This window comes from Papio anubis, chromosome 13, assembly GCF_008728515.1.
Source record: "Papio anubis isolate 15944 chromosome 13, Panubis1.0, whole genome shotgun sequence".
Taxonomy (NCBI): domain Eukaryota; kingdom Metazoa; phylum Chordata; class Mammalia; order Primates; family Cercopithecidae; genus Papio; species Papio anubis.
The window spans coordinates 101,257,489-101,278,848 of record NC_044988.1 but is presented as its reverse complement, the minus strand read 5'-3'; the positions used below and the strand labels follow the sequence as shown (position 1 = coordinate 101,278,848).

Below are 21,360 nucleotides of genomic sequence, written 5' to 3'. Positions count from 1 at the left end.
GTAATCCCAGCACTTTGGGAGGCCGAGACGGGCAGATCACGAGGTCAGGAGATCGAGACCATCCTGGCTAACACGGTGAAACCCCGTCTCTACTAAAAAATACACAAAACTAGCCAGGCGAGGTGGCGGGCGCCTGTAGTCCCAGCTACTCGGGAGGCTGAGGCAGGAGAATGGTGTGACCCCCGGGAGGCGGAGCTTGCAGTGAGCTGAGATCCGGCCACTGCACTCCAGCTTGGGTGACAAAGCGAGACTCTGTCTCCAAAAAAAAAAAAAAAAAGAATTCTGACCGCACTAAACATGCCTAGGAAGGAAAGAAGTTATTGTTTTGTAGAAGGGATTGGGGTTTGGGAGATTAGCCAGACACGATCAGCAGGGAGAGCACGTGTGTTTTCATGAGAATTGTGGGGAAAAGAAAGAGAGATCAGACTGTTACTGTGTCTATGTAGAAAGAAGTAGACATAAGAGACTCCATTTTGTTTTGTACTAAGAGAAATTCTTCTGCCTTGAGATGCTGTTAATCTGTAACCCTAGCCCCAGCCCTGTGCTTGCAGAGACATGTGCTGTGTTGACTCAAGGTTTAATGGATTTAGGGCTGTGCTTTGTTAAAGAAGTGTTTGCAGGCAGTAGGCTTGGTAAAAGTCATCGCCATTCTCCAGTCTCAAGTACCCAGGGACACAATGCACTGCAGAAGTCCACAGGGACCTCTGCCCAGGAAAGCCAGGCATTGGCCAAGGTTTCTCCCCATGTAATAGCCTGAGATATGGCCTGGTGGGAAGAGAAAGACCTGACCTGACCATCCCCCAGCCCGACACCCGTAAAGGGTCTGTGCTGAGGAGGATTCGTGAAAGAGGAAGGCCTCTTTGCAGTTGAGATAAGAGGAAGGCATCTGTCTCCTGTTCCTCCCTGGGAATGGAATGTCTCAGTGTAAAACCAGAACGTATGTTCTATTTACTGAGATAGGAGAAAACCGCCTTATGCCTGGAGGTGAGACATGCTGGCAGTAATATTGCTCTTTAATGCACCGAGATGTTTGCGTAAAGTCAAACATAAATCTGGCCTACGTGCACACCAAGGCACAGCACCTTTCCTTAAACTTATTTATGACAGAGATCTTTGCTCACATGTTTTCCTACTGACCCTCTCCCCACTATTACCCTGTAGTCCTGCCACATCCCCCTCTCTGAGATGGTAGAGATAGTGATGAATAAATACTGAAGGAACTCAGAGACCAGTGCTGGCGTGGGTCCTCCGTATGCTGAGCGCCGGTCCCCTGGGCCCACGGTTCTTTCTCTACACTTTTTCTCTGTGTCTTATTTCCTTTCTCAGTCTTTCGTCCCACCTGACGAGAAACACCCACAGGTGTGGAGGGGCTGGCCCGCGTCAGAGAATTATGCCAAGATAGATAACAGATGAGGAAGAAATTTGGGCTTGACTGAAGTAATGGGGGATGTCTGTGCAGCCTTACCCAGGTTAATTTGCTGAGCCTGATGGGTGTCAGGGTCAGTCCAAGTGAAAGCAAAGAGAGGCTGGGATGAAGAGTGCAAAGGAATAGGAAAGAAAGTGTGTTTGAGATACAGAACAGAATAATGGGTTGTGGAGGGAGGTACTGAGGATAGGAGAGTATATGGGTTTGGAATCGCGGGGTGGATAGGCAGAACGATTTGGTTGATAAGGCACAGATCCTGATCTAACCTGTAAGGCTTGTCTGGTTTTTGGACAGCTAAAATGGGGGAATTGTAAGGAGAGTTTATAGACTTTAGAAGCCTTAAAAACAGGTGAGTGGTAACAGGCTTTAATCCTTTTAAAGCGTGCTGTGGGATGGGATATTGGCATTGAGCGCGGTAAGGGTGATTAACCTTTAATAGGATGGTTAGGGGTGCATGATATACTTCTGGATTAAGGTGGGGAGATACAAGAGGGAGACGCAAAGGAGGCTTTCGGTTGGGAAGAAGGGAGGCAGTGAGATGTGGCTATAGTCCAGGAATAGTCAGGGAAGCAGATAATTTAGTTAAAATGCAGATAATTTGGTTAAAATGTCTCCGCCTAATAAGGGAACTGGGCATGCGGGGATAACTAAAAAAGAGTGCATAGAAGAATGTTGTCCAAGTTGGCACCAGAGTTGGGGAGTTTTAAGAGGTTTAGGAGCCTGGCCGTCAATACCCATAACAGTTATGGAGGCAAAGGTAACAGGCCCTTGAAAAGAAGGTAATGTGGAGTGGGTAGCCTCCGTATTGATTAAGAAGGGGACGGACTTACCCTCCACTGTGAGAGTTACCGGAAGCTTGGCGTCCGTGATGGTCTAGGAGGCTTCCGAGGCGATTGGGCAGCGTCCGTCTTCAGCCGCTAAGCCAAGAAGATCTGGAAAGGAGTCAGTCAGAGAGCCTTGGGCCAGAATTCCAGGAGCTCTGGGAGTGGCTGCCAGGTGAGTTGAAAAACTGAAAAACAGTCCGATTTCCAGTGGGGTCCCACACAGATGGGACACGGCTTAGGAGGAATCCCGGGCTGCGGGCATTCCTTGGCCCAGTGGGCAGATTTCCGGCACTTGTAGCAAGCTCCTGAGGGAGGAGGTTCTGGAGGAACCCCTGGCAGCTGCGGTTCAGGCATTTGGAAGTTCTTGTGTGCTGGAGATGTGGCTGGGGTTTGTCTCAGCGGAGGCAAGGAATTGCAACTCAGAAATACATTGCTACTTGGCTGCCTCTACTCTATTATTGTACCCCTTGAAGGTGAGGTTAATTAAGTCCTGTTGTGGGGTTTGAGGGCCAGAATTTAATTGTGGGGGTTTTATTTAATGTCAGAAGTGGATTAGGTAATAAAATGTATATTGAGAATAAGACAGCCTTTTGACCTTTTTGTTTGTTTGTTTTTTGAGACAGAGTCTCGCTCTGTAGCCCAGGCTGGAGTACAGTGGCTCGATCTCGGCTCACTGCAAGCTCCACCTCCCGGATTCAGGCCATTCTCCTGCCTCAGCCTCCTGAGTAGCTGAGATTACAGGCGCTGCCACCACGCCCGGCTAATTTTTTGTATTTTAAGTAGAGAGGGGGTTTCACCGTGTTAGCCAGGATGGTCTTGATCTCCTGACCTCGTGATCCACCCGCCTCTGCCTCCCAAAGTGCTGGGATTACAGGCGTGAGCCACCGCGCCCGGCCGGCCTTTTGACCTTTTAGGGTCTAGGGCTGTAAAGCATCTAAGCGTTGCTGCCAAAAGAGCCATGACCTGGGCTGAGTTTTTCATATTTGATGAAAAAGAGCCTAAACACTAACTGATTTGGGGGAGATCAGATAAAGAAAAAGGAGCATTACCTTGACTATGCCTTTAGCTCCAGCCACCCTTTAAAGAGGAAAGTGCTGGGCAGGTTGGAGAGGGCTAGTCGCGGAACGAAACTGTAAGCCAGACCAGCTGTGAGGAAGGGAGGTGATAAAAGGATTATAGGGTGGGGGAGCACAGGCTGAGGAAGAATTGGGACCTAGCTCAGCCTGGCGTGGAGCAGCCTGGGGAGGAGGGGAGAGGCCAGATGGGTCTGTAGAAAAGGAAGATTCAAAAGACTCATCGACGCTCGGGGTTGGGACTGAGGGGACAGGCGGGAGGGAAAGGAAGATTTGGGATGAGTTGCATTGGGAACAGAGACTAGGGAGGGACCGATATGTAAAAGAATGCCTGGACGTCAGGGACCTCAGACCATTTGCCCATTTTACGACAAGAATTATCTAGATCTTGTAGGATGGAAAAATCGAAAGTGCCGTTTTCTGGCTATTTGGAACCACCGTCGTTTTTGTATTGAGGTCAAGCGATGTTGCAGGAGAAAATAAGACACGTCGATTTTAGGTCAGGTGAGAGTTGAAGAGGTTTTAAGTTCCTGAGAACAGAGGCTAAGGGAGAAGAGGGAGGAAGAGAGGGTGGAAGGTTGTCCATAGTGAAGGAGGCAGGTTTAAAGAGAAGGGTAGAGACACGGACAGAAGGGGTTGGCTGAGCAGCCCTGGGCTGCAATGTGCTTGAGTTTACCAAAGTCCCCGCAATTGACTTGCCACCAAGGGAATGTGGGTGAATGACCAAGGCAGGTGTCCCCACAGAGATCAGACACTAATGGAATGTGGGTGAATAATCAATCAGGCAGGCGTCCCCGCTTGATTAAACACCAAGGGAAGACTGCCTTCCCGAGTCCGTGACCGGGCCGGAGTTTTGGGTCCACGAATAAAACGCGTCTCCTTTGTCTCTACCGGACTGAAATTAAGAGAAGGGAGATATTGAAGGGTGGCGCCAAGATTGAAAGGAGAAACAGATTGAGGGATACTGAGAGAGGCTGGAGAAGAGAGTAAAGAGAAGCCGCTTACCCGATTTAAAATTGGTGAGATGTTCCTTGGGCTGGTTGATCTGAGCACCTGAGGTCGTAGGTGGATCTTGCTCACGGAGCAAAGAGCAGGAGGACAGGGGATTGATCTCCCACGGGAGGTCCCCCGATCGGAGTCACGGCACCAAATTTCACTCTCTTCTGTGTGAAGAGACCACCAAACAGGCTTTGTGTGAGCAATAAAGCTTCTTAATCATCTGGATGTAGGTGGGCTGAGTCCAAAAAGAGAGTCGGGGAAGGGAGATAGGGGTGGGGCTTTTTTTTTTTTTTTTTTGAGACTGAGTCTGGCTCTGTTGCCCAGGCTGGAGTGCAGTGGTGCAATCTTGACTCACTGCAAGCTCCGCCTCCGGGCTCAGGCATTCTCCTGCCTCAGCCTCCTGAGTAGCTGGGACTATAGGTGCCCACCACCACGCCGGCTAATTTTTTGTATTTTTAGTAGAGACGGGGTTTCACAGTGTTAAACAGGATGGTCTCAATCTCCTGACCTCGTGATCCACCGGCCTGGGCCTCCCAAAGTGCTGGGATTACAGGCCTGAGCCACCACCCCCCCGCCCCTGGGTGGGGCGGTTTCATAGGATTTGGCTAGGTAAAGGAAAATTCCAGTCAAAGGGGTTGTTCTCTGGCGGGGAGGGGTGGGGTTCACAAAGTGCTCAGTGGGGGAGCTTTTGAGCCAGGATGAGCCAGGAAAAGGAATTTCACAAGGTAATGTCATCAGTTAAGGCAGGAATCAGCTATCTGGATGTGTACGTGCAGGTCACAGGGGATATGATGGCTTAGCTTTGGCTCAGAGGCCTGACATTGGGTGCCTGTAATCCCAGCTACTTGGGAAGGAGAATCCCTTGAACCTGGGAGAAGGAGGTTGCAGTGAGCCGAGATTGTGCCACTGCACTCCAGCCTGGGCAATAGAGCCAGACTCAGTCTCAAAAAAAAAAAAAAAAAAAAAAAGGCGAACATGAGGCCAGGCTCTGCTCTGAGAGCTTTTGCTTCCCTAACCCGGGTCATCCTCTGGCGCGCTTTTGTTTTTATGCTCCCCATTTTACTAATGAGGGAACCGAGGCTCCCAGCAGGAAACGTGGGTCTCAGCGAGTCAGCTCTCCACTCGAAACAGGTCTCTCGGGGATGCTGTCCCTGCCCCAGCTATCAAAACAAAAACCGCAGTTTCCCTGGATCCCGCCAGGGCAAATACCTGGCCCGATGGCGCGGAGATAGAGCCCCAGAGTAAATAAACCTGCTGGCGGCGCTGCCTGGAGGGGGCCTCGGGTGGGTTCTCAGGTTCTTGACACCAGAGCCTCCGCCAGGCATTCCAGCTGGGAAGGGGGATCCGGGCTCCCCGCCGGGCAAGTGCTTGAGGATTTGGGGGGAGGTCCTGGAGGGCGGGGCGGGGGCGGGAGGGGTCAGCGCTCCAGCATCTCCCCGAGTTGCTTGCAAATGGGACTGGGTGCGCCTCATCCCTGGGCTCTGGAGCTCCGCCGCGCTGGGGGATGCGGGGGCAGAGAGTGCGCGGGACTCTGCAGGGGTCCCACTGCTACCGCCCCACTGCCTCCTGCCAGCCAGAGACTCCCCAGGGTAAGGAGAGGTCTCGGTTCCCTGTCTCCCGCCCCTTTCAGCACCTGGCGCCTGGGGATGGGCGACGTCGAGTTGGTCCCAGCCTTGGCCGGGTCCCACCCGCGTCCGCGCCTGTCTCCAGCTCTGCCCCCACCCCACCCCTCTCGGTCCCTGTCTCCAGCTCTCCGTCCCCGAATTAGCCCGTGGGGTCTCTTCCCAGCTCGTGCTCCCCACTACAGGCTCTATCTCCAGCCCGCCCTGGCCAGGGTCGCCCACTCCCCTGCTGCAAGGGCTTCAGCCTGGCCGCGGTGGTGAGCGGAGCTGCCAGAGGCGGGACACGGGGCGGGAGGGGGCAAAATGCGCAGAGAATGAACTGCCACAGCCCCCTCCCTGGCTCGCCCACAGGAGCGCCCCCAGAGCTCCCGAACTTTCCACAGCAGCTTCCCGGCCCTCCCCACCCTGGCTCTGGGTGGGGTGTCCTAGGCCGGACATTCTCCCCCATGTTGTTGCTGCCGGCTTCCGGGGCACCACAATCCCGGGCCTGGGCCCGCCCCTCTGATCCCTGCCCCTCCAGAACCCGGCCCGCAGGTATCTACCCCCAAACCCCCCCCAGCACCGGCCCCACCAGCACCTGCCCCTCCAGCAGCCGCCCCGCTGTTATCTACCCCCTACACCCCCTCCAGCACCTGCTCCGCCTGCACCTGCCTCGCCAGCACCTGTCCCACCAGCACCTGCCCCGCAGGCATCTGCCCCGCCATACCTGCCCCGCCAGCACCTACCCCTCCAGCTCCTGCCTCCATGGTCTGAGCCCGCGGCGGCTGCAGGGGCTGCGCGACTCCCTGGCCCTGCGCCTCCCGTCGGGCTGGCTCGGCTTGCACCGCAGGCTCAGGTTTCCTGGTGCCTGCAGCGCGGCCGGTTAATAATTGATCGCCTTGTTTGCCCACGGCTGGGTCAACAGTCGCTCCCTCGCGCCCTGAGCTCCGCCGGACCTGCCTCCCTGCCTGCCTGGGTACAACAGGCTTGATGGAGGCTCCACGGTGCTGTGCAGGGCTGGACGGGTTGGGGTAGGAGGGGGAGCCAGCCAGGCGGACTAGAGAAGTCAGGGTGGCACACAAGAGTGCCCGCAAGGCCAGCGGGGCAGCATGAGACAATGAGGAGTGGTGGGGACCTGGGCAACCGGACACCACAACTGGGCGGATGTGACCTGCACGGAGGGGAGTCACGGTAGCTGTAGCTTTCTTTTAATTTTCCAGCAAAAGAAGCCAGAAACGTAGGTTTTAATGTGAAATCTCTCATTTCTGTTTTTAAGACAGAGTCTCCCTCTTTCGCCCAGGCTGGAGTTCAGTGGTGCCATTTCAGCTCACTGAAACCTCCACCTCCCGAGTTCAAGCGATTCTGCTGCCTCAGCCTCCTGAGTAGCTGGGATTACAGGTGCCCGCCACCAAGCCTGGCTAATTTTTGTATTTGTATTTGTATTTATTTATTTATTTTGAGACGGAGTTCGCTCTGTCACCAGGCTGGGGTGTGCAGTGGCCAGATCTCTGCTCACTGCAAGCTCACCGGTTCATATTCTCCCGTTCTCAGCCTCGAGTAGCTGAACTACAGGCTCTCGCCACCTCCCCACTTTTTTTGTATTTTTTTTTTTTAGTAGAGACGGGTCTCACTGTATAGCCAGGATGGTCTCGATCTCCTGACCTCATGATCCGCTGCCTCGGCCTTCCTGCATGGGATTACAGGGCTTGATAACAAGGCTAGCCAATTTTTTATTTTTAGTAGAGACAGGGAGTTTTGTTTATAGCAGCCAGGATGGTTCATCTTCTCGACTGCACCACTCGCCAGCCTCCCAAACTGCTGGGGTTACAGGCATAAGCCACCAAGACTGGCCGAAATATCTTGACTTTTAAAACCATTTGTGTGGGACTTCTGTTCTCTGAAATGTGCCAGACCGGAGAATCTGAGGCAGGTCCCAGTCCAACCATTCCATGCGGAAATGCTAGAGACACAACACCAGCATACCAGACAGCCTTTTATGTTCATAGCTGAGCTCCCAGGTAGCCAAGAGAATCCTCAGGGACCAGCAATGAAGACAGAGGGACAGATATGCCCAGGAAGTGTGCAACAGCCCTGGGTGCTTTGATCTCAGAGTCTAGGGCTTGAGTTTTCCATCCAGATGTGGACAGGAGGTCTGGGAAGCAGGGTGTTGGGATGAAGAGAAATGAACAGAAAACAAAATCTACCCGTGGCCCATAGGGGTGACAAGGAAGCTGGTGTGGCCCAGCGTGGATTCTGGAAATAAAATCTCCCTGGGAGTCGTAGCCCTGGGCCTGTTCCTCACATGAATATGGAGTTCAAAGTCAGCCTATCTGCTAATCTAGATGCTCCTACCCTAAAAATTGTCATTAAAACAAAATTGGCTGTAGGAAAGAGCACCCATCCAAAGCAAATGTAAAACTACTCTGGTGGGACATGACCCCCATCCAAGCTGACAAGATTCGATGGAGGGGCCGGGCGCGGTGGCTCAAGCCTGTAATCCCACTTTGGGAGGCCGAGACGGGCGGATCACGAGGTCAGGAGATCGAGACCATCCTGGCTAACACGGTGAAACCCTCGGCCTCTATTAAGAAATACAAAAACTAGTCAAGGCAGGTGGCGGGCGCCTGTAGTCCCAGCTACTCGGGAGGCTGAGGCCGAGAATGGCGCGGAACCCGGAGGCGGAGTCGCGAGTGAGCCGAGATCCGCCACTGCACTCCAGCCTGGGCGATAGGAGTTTGGTATCTGCCTAAAAAAAAAAAAAAAAAAAAAAAGATTCCGATGGAGTGGCCCAGCATGGTAGTTCACCTAATCTCAGTACTTTGGGAGGCCAAGGTGGGTGTACTGCTTGAGCCCAGGAGTTCAAGATCAGCCTGGCCAACATGACGAAACCCTGTCTCTATAAAAGATACAAAACTTAACCGGGTGGGGTGACACACACTTGTAATCCCAGCTACTTGGTTGGCTAAGGCATAAGAACTGCTTGAACCCAGGAGGCAGAGGTTGCAGTGAGCTGAGACCATGCCACTAGACTCCAGTTTCAGTGATATGAGCAAGACTCTGTCTCAAAAAAAAAAAAAAAAAAAAAGAATTCAAGAAAATTTCCCAGAACTAAAGGACGCAAGTGTTCAGATGGAAAGAGGTCACTGAGGGCCCAACATACTGGAGAGAATACCATCCAAAGGGACGTGATTGTGAAATTGCAAGATTCTAGCAGCAAAGACAGATTCTGTAAATGTCCAGGAAACAAAGTCAGTTTTATCCAATCGGATCAAGAGTCAAATGAAATGGAATTACCGTCAAGGCTCGAAGCCTGTAATCCTAGCAGCACTTGAGAGGCCGGTGACGGGCGGATCACAAGGTCAGGAGATCGAGACCATCCTGGCTAACACAGTGAAACCCCGCCTCTACTAAAAAAGTACAAAAAAAACTAGCCGGGCGAGGGCGAGCCTGTAGTCCCAGCTACTCGGGAGGCTGAGCCAGAGAATGGCGAAACCCGAGGCGGAGCTTGCAGCCAGCAGAGAACCCGCCACTGCACTGCAGCCTGGTGACAGAGCCGGACCCGCCTCAAAAAAACAGAAACTACCAATGGAAAGATTGAGGCCAGGCGTGATGGCTCACCCACCAATGTGGCAATCTCAGCACTTTGGGAGGCTGACGCAAGATATTTGCTTGAGTCTAGGAGTTCAAGACCAGCTTGGACCACATGGTGAGACCACATCTCTACAAAAAGTTAAAAAAAAAAAAAAAAAAAAGCCAGATGTGGTGGTGTGCCTGCAGGTCCCAGCTAGACGGGAGGCTGAGATGGGAAGACTACTTGAACTGGGGAAGCCAAGTCTGCAGTGAACTGTTATCACACCACTACACTCCAGCCTGGGTGACAGAGCGAGACCGTGTCTCAAAAATAAAGAAAAAGGAAAAAAATAGAAGAATTACAGCAGACATCTTGTTTGAAACTATGCCAGCCAGAAGACAATGAGTGACGTCTTTGAGGTGAGGAAAAAACAAAAACAAAAAAAACTGTCAACTCAGAATTCTATACCCAGAAAAAATCTCATTTAAAAAAAAGATTTGAAAAACCTCTTTAAAAATAAAAGAAAAACATTTTACATTTGTGGCATCAAGCCATGAAAAGACATGGAAGAACCTTAAATGTGTGTTGCTAAGTGAAAGAAACCAATCTGAAAAGGCCATGTATTGTATGATTTCAACTAGATGATGTTCTGGAAAAAGCTACGGAAGATGAATGGTGAACAGTGGTTAGGGAGGGGAAGAGATGAATAGCAGAGAGGATTTTTAGGGCAGTGGAGCTACTCTGTATAATACTATAGGCTGGGCGCAGTGGCTCACGCCTGTAATCCCAACACTTGGGAGGCCGAGGTGGGTGGATTATTTGAGGTCAGGAGTTTGAGACCAGCCTGGTCAACATAGCAAAACCCTATCTCTACTAAAAATACAAAAATTAGCCAGACGTGGTGGTGGGTGCCTGTAATTCCAGCTACTCAGGAGGCTGAGGCAGGAGAATCACTTGAACCGTGGAGGTGGAGGTTGCAGTGAGACGAGATCATCCTACCACACTCCAGCCTGGGGAACAGAGTGAGACTCCATCTCACAAACAATAATAATAATAATAATATCATGGTGAATACATGTTATTATAAATTTTTCCAAACCCATAGAATGTATATGAAGAGTGAGCTCTAATGTAGCGATGGACACTGGTGGTAATGGTGAGTCCATATAGGTTCACCAATTGCCACAAATGTTCCACTCTGGTGTGGGGTGTTGAAAATGAGGGAGACTGTGCCTGTGGGGGTGGTAGGGAGTATATGGGAAAATCTTTGCACCATCAGCTCAATTTTTCTGTGAACCTAAAACAGCTCTAAAAAGATAAAGTCTATTACAATTCTTTTTTAAAAAGAAAAGTAATTTCTCATCCAAAACAAACAAAAACAACAGAGGGAGTTCATTCAGGCAGAAGAAATAAAAAAACTAAAGCAAAGGCCAGGTGCAGTGGCTCACACCTGTAACCCCAGCACTTTGGGAGCTCAAGGTAGGCAGATCACTTGAGGTCAGGAGTTCAAAACCAGCCTGGCCAACATGGTGAAACCCCATCTCTTCTAAAAATAAAAAATAAAATAAAAATAAAAAATTAGGCAGGCATGGTGGCGGGCGCCTGTAATCCCAGCTACTTGGGAGGCTAAGGCAGGAGAATTGCTTGAACCCCGGAGGCAGAGGTTGCAGCGAGCTGAGATCATGCCACTGCACTCCAGCCTGGGCAACAGAGCAAAACTCCATCTAAAATAAAATAAAAAAAAAACACTAAAGCAAAACTAGTAGAAATTTATTTGTGTTTATAGCATACTAAAAAATAAATTAGGCCAGGCACAGTGGCTCATGCCTGTAATTCCAACACTTTGGGAGGCCGAGGCAGGTGGATTGGTTGAACTCAGGAGTTCAAGACCAGTCTGGGCAACATGGCAAAACCCTATCTCTACAAAAGATACAAAAATTAGCTGGGCATGGTGGTATGTGCCTATAGTCCCAGTTACTCGGGAGGCTGAGGTGGGAGGATCACCTGAGTGTGGGAGGTAGAGGCTGCAGTGAGCTGAGATCACACTGAGCCACTGCATTCCGGCCTGGGAGACAGAGTGAGACCCTGTTCAGGCCGGGCGCGGTGGCTCAAGCCTGTAATCCCAGCACTTTGGGAGGCCGAGGCGGGCGGATCACAAGGTCAGGAGATCGAGACCATCCTGGCTAACACGGCTAAACCCCGCCCCCAATAAAACACAAAAAATTAGCCGGGCGAGGTGGCGGCTTCAGGTCCCAGCTACTCGGGAGGGGCTGAGGCAGGAGAATGGCGGAACCTCGGGAGGCGGAGCTTGCAGTGAGCTGGAGATCTGGCCACTGCACTCCAGCCCAGAGCTGACTGGCCCTCAAAAAAAAAAAAAAAAAAAAAGTGAGACCGTTCAAAAATTCAATTCATTAATTATGTGACACAGTAGAAAAGTGATGGGAGGCGTTGGCGCTGCACCCTGTGAAGCTCTAACACTATGCACCAGCAATAGAACATTATTTGAAGATAAACAGATTAATTAAATACATATGTTGTAAACCCTAGGGCAATCACCAGATTTTTTTTTGAGACGGGAGTTTTGCTCTGTAGCCCGGTTGAGTGTAGGTCGGGATCTCAGCTCTCACTGCAGCCCTGAGCGAGCATTCTCCCGCTCAGCCTTCAGTTGACTGGTAGGCACCACCTCGCCGTTGCTTTTGTATGAGACGGCTTCAGCAGCATAGATGGAAATTGACTCTAACTCGCGTGATTCAATCTGCCTCCGCCTCCCAAAGTGCTGGGATTACAGGCTTTGAGCCACCGTCACCGCCCAATCACCAGATTTTATTGAAAAAGATCTCGACAATAAACTGGTCGGGCATGGTGGCTCACGCCTGTAATCCCAGCACTTTGAGAGGCCAAGGCTAGCAGATCGGCGAGGTCAGGAGATCTAGGACCGTCCTGGCTAACACGGTGAAACCCCGGCTCACCTCAAAAATGGGTTGAAAAAAAATAGGCTGGGCATGGTGAAGGGAGCCTGTAGTCCCAGCTACTCAGGAGGCTGGAGGCAGGAGAATGCATGGAACCCGGATGGAGGCTGCGTGAGCCGAGATCCTCCACAGAACCCCAGCCTCAGCCTGGGCGATAGAGCTGTGACTCCGCCTCAAAAAATGTAATAGAGGGGATAAATGGAACCATAAACAATTTTCAATTAACCCATGAGGAAGTGAAAAAAGAGGAGACATCAATTCAAGTGCAGATAGAACAAACAGAAAAAGAGCATGACTAGCTATGGTGAGACCAGTGAGGTCCTGAGATGCAAAATGTAAGGGGTAATTCACTTCAGGACCACGCGATGCAGAATTCAGTACCTGCATGAACTGGAGAGCTACAGCCAAGAACCCTGGCAGACAGCACTGGAGCCAGGTGGTCAAGGTGAGCACCACTCAGGAATAACTGTAGAGGTGGGTTTATGCCTATGTTACCCAGGCTGATCTTAACTCCTGGACTCGTGATCCACCACCTTGGTTACCTTCAAAGTGCTGGGATTACAGGCTGAGCTGTCAAGGCCCAGCCTCTATTAAATATTTTTATTTTTTATTGAGTCAGAGTTCTAGTTAGGTCACTTCAGGTTGAGTTCAGTGGCACGAGTCTTCAGCTCACTGCAACCTCCGCCTCTGGGTTCAAGCAATTCTCCTGCATCAGCCTCCCTAGTAGCTGGGGATTACGGGTGCTCAGCCACCACCCCAGCTAATTTTTTGTATTTTTTGTAGAGACGGGCTCTTCATGTTGGCCAGGCTGGTCTCAAACTCCTGACCTCAGATGATCCATCTGCCTCAGCCTCCCAAAGTGCTGGGATTGAGGCGGGAGTGCCTGGCTGACAGCCTACTCTTTAACTCCTGGCCTCAAGTGATCCTCACTGCCTAGGCTCCTAAAGTCCTGGGCTTACAGGCATGTGAGCCACTGCAACAGGCCCTACAAAACATTTTGATGTCTTTTGTTTTTTTTTTTTTGTTTGTTTGTTTGTTTGTTTTTTGAGAGCCAGAAGCCACGCTGAGTAGTGCCGGGATCTCAGCCTCACTGCAGCCTACCTCCCGAGCTTACGCCATTCTCCTGCTCTTTATTTTAGAGACGGAGCCTGACTAGCAATAGATGGTTCGAGCTGACCTCGCGATCCGCCGTTGCAAAGCCCAGTGTTGAGCTTGAGCCACCAATACCGCCTATGATTAGAATTTTCATTTGGTTTTTAAAAAAATCTAAAGTTTTTGCCAGACACAGTGGCTGACACTTGTAATCCCAACAACTTAGAAGGCTGAGGCAGGAGTATTACTTGGGGCCAGGAGTTCAAGACCAGTCTGGGCAACATAGACCCTGTCTGTAAAGTAAATTTTAAAATGAGCCAGGTGTGGTGGCACCCACCTGTAGTCTCAGATACTCAGGAAGCTGAGGCGGGAGGATCACTTGAGCCCAGGAAATTGAGGTTAGCAGTGAGCTACGATCGTGCTACTACACTCCAGCCTGGGTGACAGGGCAATATTCTGTCTCTAAAAACATAAAATAAATAAATAAAAAAAATTAAAATCGCCGGGCGCGGTGGCTCAAGCCTGTAATCCCAGCACTTTGGGAGGCCGAGACGGGTGGATCACGAGGTCAGGAGATCGAGACCATCCTGGCTAACACGGTGAAACCCCGTCTCTACTAAGAAATACAAAAAACTAGCCGGGCGAGGTGGCGGGCGCCTGTAGTCCCAGCTACTCGGGAGGCTGAGGCCGGAGAATGGCGTGAACCCGGGAGGCGGAGCTTGCAGTGAGCTGAGATCCGGCCACTGCACTCCAGCCTGGGCGACAGAGCGAGACTCCGTCTCAAAAAAAAAAAAAAAAAAAAAAAAAAAAAATTAAAATCTACAACTTTAATACATATTTTGTGCTTTGCTTTCTCTTCAAATGGCTTCTATTAATTCTTTCAAACTCATAGAAAAAGTTGCAAGAATAGTGGAAAGAACAGCCGTGTAACCTGCTGTGTCATGGGCTAAATTGTGTCCCCCGCCAGGTTCGTATGTTGAAGTCCTAACCCCCAGTGCCTCAGAGTGTGACTGTATTTGGAGACGGAGCCTCTGCAGAGGTGACAAAAGCTAAGTGAGCTCATAAGGGTGGATCCTAATCGAATACGACTGGTGTCCTTATAAGAAGAGGAAGAGGCCAAGCATGGTGGCTCCCGCCTGTAATCCCAACACTTTGGGAGGCTGAGGCAGGCAGATCACCTGAGGTCAAGAGTTCGAGACCAGCCTGGGCAGCATAGCGAAACCCTGTCTCTACTAAAAATACAAAAATTTGACCAGGCATGGTGGCTCACGCCTGTAATCCCAGCACTTTGGGAGGCCAAGGCAGGTGGATCACGAGGTCGGGAGTTCAAGACCAGCCTGGCCAAGATGATGAAACCCTGTCTCTACTAAAAATATAAAAAATTAGCCAGGTTTGGTGGCACCAGCCTATACTCCCAGCTACTCTGGAGGCTGAGGCAGAGAACTGCTTAAACCTGGAGGGGGCCGGGCGCGGTGGCTCATGCCTGTAATCCCAGCACTTTGGGAGGCCGAAGTGGGTGGATCACAAGGTCAGGAGATTGAGACCATCCTGGCTAACACGGTGAAACCCCATCTCTACTAAAAATACAAAAAATTAGCCGGGCGTGGTGGTGGGCACCTGTAGTCCCAGCTACTCAGGAGGCTGAGGCAGGAGAATGGCGTGAACCTGGCAGGTGGAGCTTGCAGTGAGCCGAGATGGTGCCACTGCACTCCAGCGTGGGCGACAGAGCGAGACTCCGTCTCAAAAAAAAATTCAAAAATTAGCCAGGTGTGGTGGTACATGCCTGTAATCCCAGCTACTCGGGAGGCTGAGGCAGGAGAATCACTTAAACCCAGGAGGCAGGGGTTGCAGTGAGCCGAGATTGTGCCACTGCACTCCAGCCTGGGTGACAAAGCAAGACTTTGTCTCAAAAAAAAAAAAAAAAAAAGAGGAAGGGGCCAGGCACAGTGGCTTGTGCCTGTAATCCCAGCACTTTGGGAGGCCGAGGTGGGAGGATCACCTGAGGTCAGGAGTTCAAGACCAGCCTGGCCAACATGGTGAAACCCTGTCTCTACAAAAATACAAGAAAAAAAAATTAGCCAGGCGTGGTAGCGGGTGCTTGTAATCCTAGCTACTCGGGAGGCTGAGGCAGAAGAATCACTTGAACCTGAGAGGCGGAGGTTGCAGTGAGCCGAGATCGTGCCATTGCACTCCAGCCTGAGTGACAGAGTAAGACTCCATCTCAAACAAAAAAAAAGGGTGGAAGAGGGAAGAGACCCCAGGTTTGTGCGGACACAGTGACAACCCCAGGAAGAGGCAGCGAGGGAGCAAAGGAGCAGCCATCTTCCATGGAAACCAACCCTGCACCTTGACGTTGGACTTCTAGCCTCCAGAACTGGGAGGAAATACATTTCTGTTGCTGAAGCCACTCGGCCCCTGGCACTTTGTGACAGCGGCAGGAGCTCATCATCCCATAGCCCTTGCACAGACCCCTTCTCGGCTCACATTTTGCACTGTTTGCTTTAGCATTTGTGTACTCTCTGTTCATACACAGACACAGACGCACACATGCGTATGCGTATACTTAATTTTTTTCTGAATATTTGAGAATAAATTGCATATATCACGGTGATTTACCCCTAAATAACTGTGTGCATTTTCTAAAAATAAGGATATTTTCTTACATAACCTCAGCACAGTTAGCAAATTCAGTGAATTGAACACTGGTGCAATAGGTTAGACTCTAATCCAAGGGTCGCCAACCCCTTGGATGCCATGGACCTGTACCCCGGTCCGCATAGCAGGAGGTGAGTGGCGGGCAAGAGAGCGAAACTTTGCCTGTAAGTACTTCCCATCACTCACATTACTCCCCATCACTCACATTACTGCCTGAGCTCTGTCTCCTATAAATACATGTGTGGTTCAGCGGCAGCATTAGATTCTCATGGGACTGTGAACCCTGTTGTGAACTGTGCATGGGAGGGGATCCAGGTTGCATGCTCCTTAAGAGAATCTAATGCCTGATGATCTGTCACTGTCTCCCATCACCCCCCAGATGGAACCATCCGGTTGCAGGAAAACAAGCTCAGAGCTCTCACTGATTCTACATCAAGGTGAGTTCTATCATTATCTCATTATATATGACAATGTAATCATAATCGAAATAAAGTGCACAATAAATGTGATGCGCTTGAATCATCCCAGAACCACCCCCCACCCCCTATCCAGTGTGTGGAAAAATTGTCTTCCATGTCCCTGGTGCCAAAAAGGTTGGGAACCGCTGCTCTAATCTACTGTCTGTATTACCGTTTTGTCAAATGACTCAAGAATGTCTTTTCTTTCCTAGTATATTTGTTCCTATCCTAGGATTATGTGTTGCATTTAGCTGTCAGGTCTTCAAACACTTTAATAGACTATATATATATTTTGTTGTTGTTGTTGTTGTAGTTTTTGAGACGGAGTTTCACTCTTGTTGCCCAGGCTGGAGTACAGTGGTATGATCTCGGCTCACTGCAGTCTCCACTTCCTGGGTCCAAGCAATTATCTAGCCTAACCCCCCTGAGTAGCTGGGATTACAGACATGCACCAGGACACCCAGCTAATTTTTGGTTTTATAGAAGAGGTGAGGTTTCACCATGTTGGCCAGGCTGGTCTCCAACTCCTGACCTCAAGTGATCCACCTGCCTCGGCCTCCCAAAGTGCTGGGATTACAGGCATGAGCCACTGAGCCCAACCGATAGACTTATTTTTAGGTCCTTTTCAAATGGTATCATCTGTATTTTCTCAGATGTGACTTCATCACTAGTCACACCTGTTAACTGTTCTGCAAGGGGGCAGATTTCCTCATCTTTGTAATTTTTGTGTGTGAGTTCATCTTCAGCAGCCGTTGTCCTCTAAAAGCATCCTGCACGTGCCATGTTGGTGCCCTGGAATATCAGAGTTTTGCATTTGTCTCTGTGAGGGGTTCCCATGCGTGCACCAGTTGTGGCTGGCCTTTTTTTTTTTCCTTTTCTTAAGACAGAGTCTGTGTCACCCAGGTTGGAGTGCAGTGATGCCATCACAGCTCACTGCAGCCTTGAACTCCTGGGCTTGGGCAACCCTCCCACCTCAGCCTCCCTAGTAACTGGGACTATAAGTATGTGCCACCAGCACCACACCTAGCTGGGGTTTTGTTTGTTTTTTGTTTTGTTTTGTTTTTTTTGTAAAGGCAGGGTCTCACTGGCCAGGCACAGTGGCTCACACCTGTAATCCCAGCAGTTTGGGAGGCCAAGGTGGGCAGATCACCTGAGGTCAGGAGTTTGAGACCAGCCTGACCAACATGGCAAAACCCTGTCTCTACCAAAAATTCAAAAGTTAGCCAGGCATGGTAGAGCATGCCTGTAATCCCAGCTGCTTGGGAGGCTGAGGCAGGGAATCGCTTGAACCGGGAGGTGGAGGTTGCAGTGAGCTGAGATTGCACCACTGCACTCCAGCCTCGATGACACAGTGACACTCTCTCAAAAAAAAAAAAAAAAAAAAAGGCCAGGCGCGGTGGCTCAAGCCTGTAATCCCAGCATTTTGGAGGCCGAGGTGGGCAGATCACGAGGTCAGGAGGTCGAGACCATCCTGGCTAACACGGTGAAACCCCGTCTCAACTAAAAAATACAAAAAAACTAGCCAGGCGAGGTGGCGGGCGCCTGTAGTCCCAGCTACTTGGGAGGCTGAGGCAGGAGAATGGTGTAAACCCGAGAGGGGGCGCTTACAGTGAGCCAAGATCCAGCCACTGCACTCTAGCCTGGGCGACAGAGCGAGACTCCGTCTCAAAAAAAAAAAAAAAAGAAAAAAAGACAGGGTCTCACTATGTTTCCCAGGCTGGTCTTGAACTCTTGGCCTCAAGCAATCCTCCCACCTCAGCCTCCCAAAGTGGTGAGATTACAGGTGTGCACCACCATGCCTGGTCTGAACCATTTTTATGTCAGTTTGTTAGCTTGGAGTTTCTGTCCCATGTGGGTAGCCCAGGTGTAGCGCAGGTCCCTGGTTCCACATTCTTAGATATGACTCCGTTTACCCAGAGTTCGAGCGCTGCACTGGTTTCTCTAATTTCACAAAAGGGCAGCTCCTCTCGGGCTCCAGTTGTCTGCAGAGGGCCAGTTCCAGAACCTCCTGCTGTGTGTGAAGCTGCGGCTTTGACTCCCACCCCTAAGACACATACCTGGTCCTGGACCCTTTATGGGCAACTCAGCTTCAAACCACTGGCTATGGGACCTTCTTAAATTCCAAGGGCCTGGCGGTTATGTTTCCTCATCTTGTCTTTGAACAGGGAGATGGTGCAGTTCTGTGTGTGTGTGGAGTGTGTATGTGTGAGTATGTGCGTTGGCTTCCTACGCCTGCTGACTCAGACAACTTGACTGAAGTCTCTTGCAGCTGCAGGACTTGGGCAAGCCATATAAGCTCTCTGTTCCTCAATTTACCCATCAGGAAAATGGGATCACAATGGTACCCATATCACAGGGTGGTTGTGAGGATTTAATGCTATTTAAGACACGCAACACGCCGGGCACAGTGGCTCACACCTGTAATCCTAGCGCTCTGGGAAGCCGAGGCGGGCGGATCACCTGAGGTCAGGAGTTTGAGACCAGCCTGGGCAACATGGTGAAACCCCATCTCTACTAAAAATACAATATTAGCCGGGCGTGGTGGTGGGTGCCTGTAATCCCAGCTATTCAGGAGGCTGAGGCAGGAGAATCACTTGAACTCGGGAGGTGGAGGTTGCAGTGAGCCAAGATCGTGCCACTGTACTTCAGCCTGGAAGACAAAGTGAGATTCCATCTCAAAAAAAAGACCAGGCACAGTGGCTCACGCCTGTAATCCCAGCCCTTTGGGAGGCCGAGGTGGGCAGATCACGAGGTCAGGAGGTCGAGACCATCCTGGCTAACACGGTGAAACCCAGTCTCTACTAAAAATGCAAAAAAATTAGCTGGGCCTGGTGGTGGGCACCTGTAGTCCCAGCTACTCGGGAGGCCGAGGCAGGAGAATGGCGTGAACCCAGGAGGCAGAGCTTGCAGTGAGCCGAGATCGCACCACTGGACTCCAGCCTGGGCGACAGAGCGAGACTCTGTCTCAAAAAAAAAAAAAAAAAAAAAACACCACCAAACCTTGTTTAGCCTCCCATTCCGTTATCTAGAACAGCCACGTCAGACCAGAAGGGCACACCCCAGAACTCAAAACCATGCTGTTCCCTGGGTGAGGAGTAAGGGGTGGTTCTAGTTTTGGTTGTGTGTTTGTGTGTACACATTTTCTGCAATCAACAGGAGTTACTTTTATGATTACAGGGAAAAGGGCAATCAATACTTAAAACAGCAGGCACCTGCTTAACTCTTTAAGCACTGAGAGCCAGCTAGTGTTCAATAAAAGCTTCAGGACGGGCTTGGCATGAGCTGACATTTTTGCAGGGGTTAGTCTGGCTTGAAGGAGGAGGGAGGAGGGCAGCTGTGGAGGGTGGTGTTTCCTGTGCTGCGTGTGTTTGAGGGGGCAGGGGGAGCCGTTTTAGATTCACAGAAAAATTGAACAGAAGGTGCAGAGATTTCCTATATACTCGCCACTCCCCCACACGCACAGCCTCCCCGATTTTCAACATCCTGCACCAGAGTGTAGGTAAGAGAGCGGATCCGCAGAGTCGACAGTGGTCACTCTTAGGAGCACGGCCTTGCCTGGCTCTGGGAAACCCAAACTCCAGGGCTCCAAGACTCCACCCAACTCTCCACCTACTCCCAACCCCAGGCTGGAGTGCAGTGGCGTGATTTCTGCTCACTGCAACCTCCGCTCCCCCAAGCTCAAGCACTCCTCCCACCTCAGCCTCCCCAGTAGCTGGGACCACAGGCCTATGCCACCACACTCAGCTAGTTTTTATTTTTTCGGACAGAAAAAAAAAGAGTGCAGTGGTGCGATCTCAGCTCACTGCAACCTCCACCTCCTGGGTTCAAGTTCTCCTGCCTCAGCCTCCTGAGTAGCTGTGATTACAGGCGCATGCCAACATGCCCGGCTTATTTATTTATTTATTTATTTATTTATTTATTTATTTTTGCCCAGGCTGGAGTGCAGTGGCATGATCTCGGCTCACTGCAACCTCCGCCTCCCGGGTTCAAGCGATTCTCCTGCCTCAGCCTCCCAAGTAGCTGGGATTACAGGCGCCCGCCACTACCCCAGCTAATTTTTTGTATTTTTAGTAGAGACAGGGTTTCACCATGTTGGCCAGGCTGGTCTTGAACTCCTGACCTTGTGATTCGCCTGCCTCGGCCTCCCAAAGTGCTGGGATTACAGGCATGAGCCACCGCGCCCAGTCAATTTTTGTATTTTTAGTAGAGACGGAGTTTCACCATGTTGGCCAGGCTGGCCTTGAACTCCTCACCTCAGGTGATCTGCCCACTTCAGCCTCCCAAAGTGTTGGGATTACAGGCATGAGCCCACAAGTACTGGGCTTCCACTCACCTTTTTTTTTTTTGAGACGAGTCTCGCCTGTTGCCCAGGCTGGAGTGCAGTGGCCGGATCTCAGCTCACTGCAAGCTCCGGGCCTCCCTGGGTTCACGCCCCGCCTCAGCCTCCTGAGTAGCTGGGACTACAGATGCCCGGCCCACCTCACCGCTAGTTTTTGTATTTTTTTTAGTAGAGACGGGTTTCAATGTGTTAGCCAGGATGGTCTCATCTCCTGGACCTCGGATCCGGGCCTGCCTCGCCTCCCAAAGTACTGGGATTACAGGCATGAGCCACCCCCACTCCTGCTTCAATTTTGTATTTTTAGTAAAGACGGAGTTCTTTACCATGCTGGCCAGGGCTGGCCTTGAACTCCT

The 21,360-nt window shown here is 50.9% G+C and overlaps 1 long non-coding RNA gene across 1 annotated transcript; it reads right to left on the bottom strand.

Annotated features, from left to right (window-relative positions):
• Positions 1-2,191: 2,191 nt before the first annotated feature.
• LOC116270080 lies at positions 2,192-6,807 on the bottom strand. The gene is made up of 3 exons (XR_004178029.1): positions 6,670-6,807; positions 4,329-4,486; positions 2,192-2,358 (listed from the first exon to the last, which is right to left on the bottom strand). It is a non-coding gene; the product is annotated as an uncharacterized LOC116270080 (long non-coding RNA).
• Between the last annotated feature and the right edge of the window lie 14,553 nt (positions 6,808-21,360).